The 5,270-nt window shown below is 37.8% G+C and overlaps 1 pseudogene; it reads right to left on the minus strand.

Moving 5' to 3' along the window:
• Positions 1-3,996: 3,996 nt before the first annotated feature.
• On the minus strand, positions 3,997-4,115 carry LOC131817180 (U6 spliceosomal RNA; annotated as a pseudogene).
• Between the last annotated feature and the right edge of the window lie 1,155 nt (positions 4,116-5,270).

Genomic DNA, 5,270 nt, shown 5'->3' on the forward strand with positions numbered 1-5,270 from the left:
TGTCACATCTTGGAGAAAGATGGCATCTGACTGCCCGTTTCTCGAGGGAGCTATTTCTGCAAGTTCCGGATATGGCGCCTGGTATCTAGCCCAAGTCGGCCCTACGGACAGGTGGTCAAGGAGATGCTGTCCCCTTGGGACCAGAGGCACAGGAAAGGCCTGTCTTCTGCCCAGACTCCTTCCTCAGAGTGGAGCATGCATCCCTGCCCTAGTCATCCCCTCATGTCTCCTTAGGAACCAGGCTTTGTCTCTCCGCACAGGGAGCAGGTGACACTTGTCTTGCCAATGGCCTGCTGTTCCTGCCACGGCAGGCTATTCTGCTTCCCGACCTTTCCCGACCACAAGGCCAATGGCTCCTTCTCTTCTCCTGGGGTGGCGTGCTGCGCCTTCCCCAGACATGCTCCTGGGGAGCGCAGTGACAGACGTGTGCACCTATGCTTCTCTCTCAGATATCAAATACACAACATAACCCTACACCTAAAGGAGATGGAGAAAGAACAACAAAGAAAGCCTAAACCCAGCAGGAGAAGAGGAATAATAAAGATCAGAGCAGAAATCAATGAAATAGAAACAAATAAACAAACAAAAACCCAACAGCAACAACAAAAAACAATAGAACAAATCAACGAAACTAGGAGCTGGTTCTTTGAAAGAATTAATAAGATTGATAAACCCCTTTCCAGACTTATCAAAAAGAAAAGAGAAAGACCCAAATAAATAAATTCATGAATGAAAGAGGAGAGATCACAACCAACAAACACCAAAGAAATACAAACAATTATAGGAACATACTATGAGCAACTCTACGCCAACAAATTCAACAATCTGGAAGAAATGGATACATTCCTAGAGACAGATAAACTACCACAACTGAACCAGGAAGAAATAGGAAACCTGAACAGACCCATAACCAGTACAGAGATTGAAACAGTCATCAAAAATCTCCAAACAAACAAAAGCCCCGGGCCAGATGCTTCCCAGGGGAATTCTACCAAACATTTACAGAAGAATTAATTCCTATTCTCACGATACTGTTCCAAAAAAATAGAAATGGAAGGAAAACTTCCAAACTCTTTTTTTCTGAGGCCAGCATCATCTTGATCCCAAAACCAGACAAGGATCCCATCAAAAAAGAGAACTACAAACCAATGTCCTTGATGAACACAGATGCGAAAATTCTCACCAAAATACTAGCCAATAGGATTCAACAGTACATTAAAAGGATTATTCACCACGACCAAGTGGGATTTATTCCAGGGCTACAAGGTTGGTTCAACATCTGCAAATCAATCAATGTGATACAACACATTAATAAAAGAAAGAACAAGAACCATATGATACTCTCCATAGATGCTGAAAAAGCATTTGGCAAAGTGCAGTGTCCCTTCCTGAATAAAACTCTTCAAAGTGTAGGGATAGAGGGCACATATTATCAATATTATCAAAGCCATCTATGAAAAACCCATTGCAAATATCATTCTCAATGGAGAAAAACTGAATACCGCTGAGGTCAGGAACACTGCAGGGATGTCCGTTATCACCACTGCTATTCAACATCGTACAAGAAGTCCTAGCCTCAGCAATCAGACAACCAAAAGAAATTAAGGGCATCCAAACTTTTCCAAGTTGGCAAAAGAGAAGTCAAACTATCCCTGTTTGCAGACGATATGACACTGTATGTGGAAAGCTTAAAGGACTCCACTCCAAATCTGCTATAACTTGTATAGGAATTCTGTAAAGTGTCAGGATATAAATCAATGAACAGAAATTGGTTGCATTTTTTTTATACCAACAAGACTGAAGAAATAGAAATTAAGGAGTGAATCCCATTTACAATTGCACCCAAAACCCTAAGATACCTAGGAATAAACCTAACCAAAGAGACAAAGAATCTATACTCAGAAAACTCTAAAGTACTCATGAAAGAAATTGAAGAAGACACAAAGAAATGGAAAAATGTTCCATGCTCCTGTATTGGAAGAACAAATATTGTGAAAATGTCTATGCTACCTAAAGCAATCTACACATTTAATGCAATCCCTATCAAAAATCCCATCCGTTTTTTTCAAAGAAATGGGACAAATCATCCTAAAATATATATGGAACCAGAAAATATCTCGAATAGCCCGAGGAATATTGAAAAAGAAAGCCAAAGTTGTTGGCATCACAATTCCAGACTTCAAGCTCTATTACAAAGTTGTCATCATCAAGATAGTAGGGAACTGTCCCCAAAACAGACATAGATCAATGGAACAGAATAGAGAGCCCAGAAATACACCCTCAACTCTATGGTCAACTAGTCTTCAACAAAGCAGGAAGGAATGTCCTATGGAAAAGAGACAGCCTCTTCAACAAATGGTGTTGGGAAAATTGAACAGCCACATGCAGAAACATGAAGTTGGACCATTTCCTTACACCATACATGAAAATAGACTGGAAATGGATGAAGAAGCATAATGTGAGAAAGGAATCCATCAAAATCCTTGAGGAGAGAACAGGTAGCAACCTCTTTGACCTCAGCAGCAGCAACTTCTGCCTAGGAACATCACCAAAGGCAAGGGAAGCAAGGGCAAGAATGAACTATTGGGATTTCATCAGATCAAAAAGCTTTTGCACAGCAAAGGAAACAGTTAACAAAGCCAAAAGATGACTGTCAGAAGTTATCTGGGAGAAGATATTTGCAAATGACATACCAGATAAAGGGCCAGTATCTATCCAAAATCTATAAAGAGCTTATCAAACTCAACACCCTAAGAACAAATAATCCAATGAAGAAATGGGCAGAGGACATGAACAGACATTTCTGCAAAGAATTCATCCAAATGGCCAACAGACACATGAAAAAATGCTCCACATCACTCGGCATCAGGGAAATACAAATCAAAACCAGAATGAGATACCACCTCACACCTTTCAGAATGGCTAAAATGAACAAGTCAGTCAATGACAGATGCTGGCGAGGATGTGGAGAAAGGGCAACCCTCCTACACTGTACGTGGGAATGCAAGCTGGTGAAACCACTCTGGAAAACAGCGTGGAGGTGCCTCAAAAAGCTGAAAATAGAACTAGCCTATGACCCAGTGATTGTAGTACTGGGTATATACCCTAAAGATACAAACGTGGCATTCTGAAGGGGCACATGCACCCAAATGTTTATAGCAGCAATGTCCACAATAGTTAAACTATGGAAAGAACCTAAATGTCCTTCAACAGATGAATCAATAAATAAGATGTGGTATATATGTTCAATGGGATACTATGCAGCCATCAAAAGAAATGAAATCCTGCTATTTGTGATGACGTGGATGGAACTAGAGGGTATTATGCTTGGCGAAATAAATCAATCTCAGAAAGACAACTATCATATGATCTCCCTGATATGATGAAGTGGAGATGCAACATAGGCGGTTTCGGGCGTACGAAAAGAAAAATAAAAGAAGATGGGATTGGGAGGGAGACAAAGCATAAAAGACTGAATCTCACAAAACAGACTGAGGGTTGCTGGGGGGAAGTGTGTTGGGAGAGGATGGTGGGGGTATGGACATTGGGGAGGGCAGGTGCTATGGTGAGTGCTGTGAAATGTGTAAACCTGGTGATTCACAGACCTGTACCCCTAGGGATAAAAACATTATATATTTATAAAAAATTTTTAAAAATAATTTAAAAAATCCATTAAAGAAAAAACACATATTGCAAGCCCAGAGGTAATCTCATATTCAATCAAAAAAGTTTGAAAGTTTTCCCCTTAAAGATCAGAAAAAAGACAAATGTGTCCACTTTCACTACTCTCATTTGACATAGTACTGGATGTCCTAGCCAGAGAAACAAGGAACACAAAGAAATAAAAGACTTAAAAAAAAGAAAAGGAAGAAGTAAAATTTTCTTTTTTTTGGATAACATGAACTTACATGTAAAAGAATCCTAAAAAATTCACAAAAAATTTTGAAAAAACAAATTTAGTAAAGCTGCCAAATACAAGATCAATATATAAAAGAGAAGAATTTTGTTTTGTTTCATTTTTTTAATAGTTTTTCATGTCATCCTTGCTCAGTGATCACGCTAATCTTCTCTGCATCATTCCAATTTGAGTATATGTGCTGCCATAAAGTAAGCACAAGACAGGAGCATTTTAACACTCTAATGATGAACTATCTGAAAAAATAAAGAAAACAATCTAATTCACACTAGCATCAAAACTAATAAAATACTTATGATAAGATTTAACTAAGACGATGAAAGATCTGTACCCCATAATCTATGACATTGATATGAAATTCAAGGAGACACAAATGGAAAGATAGCTCATATTTATGAATGGTAAGAATTAACATTGTTAAAATGTCCATACTACCGAAAACCATCTGTAAATTCAATTCCAATCAAAAATCCAATGTTAGGGGCACCTGGGTGGCTCAGTGGGTTAAGCTGCTGCCTTCAGCTCAGGACATGACCCCAGGGTCCTGGGATCGAGCCCCGCATCAGCCTCTCTGCTCAGCAGGAAGCTGCTACCTCTTATCTCTCTGCCTGCCTCTCTGCCTGCTTGCCATCTCTCTCTCTCAAATAAATAAATAAATAATCTTTTTAAAAATCCAATATTGTGTTTTTACATAAATAAGTAAAAAATCCTAAAATTTATATGAGACAAACAAATAATCAAAGCAGTTCTGAGAAAGAATGAAGAAGAGAAATTACACTTCTTGATTTGAAACTATACTACAAAGCCCCCGTGCTCAAAACAATAAAGTATACTGGCATAAAAACAGACCAATAAACAAGTAGAACAGAATTGAGAGTCCAGAAATAAATCTTTTCATACAGTCACCTAATATTTGACAGGGGCCAACATATGTAATGGGTAAAGATAGTCTGTTTCAGTAAATGATATTTAAAACTGAATAGTCACATAAATCAGCATGAAACTGGAACCTTATATCACTCATAAATCTTAACTTGAAATAGATTAAAGACTTAAATGTGATGCATGAAACTAAATTTCCTAAAGGAAAACATAGGAAAAATTTTCCTTGACATTGGTCTTGCCAATAGTTTTTTGGATACCAGACCAAAAACACAAGCAAAAAAAGCAAAAATAAATAAATGTTATTACATCAAACTAAAGTTTCTGCATTGCCAAAAAAAAGGGAATGAAAACACAATCCACAGAATGGAAGAAAATTCTTAAAAATCTTATATCTGAAAAGAGGTTAATAACCAACAGATACAAAAAGAAAAAAATATATAATTAAAAAAATAGCAAAAGGATCTCAATA

Source organism: Mustela lutreola, chromosome 15 (assembly GCF_030435805.1).
Source record: "Mustela lutreola isolate mMusLut2 chromosome 15, mMusLut2.pri, whole genome shotgun sequence".
Taxonomy (NCBI): Eukaryota; Metazoa; Chordata; class Mammalia; order Carnivora; family Mustelidae; genus Mustela; species Mustela lutreola.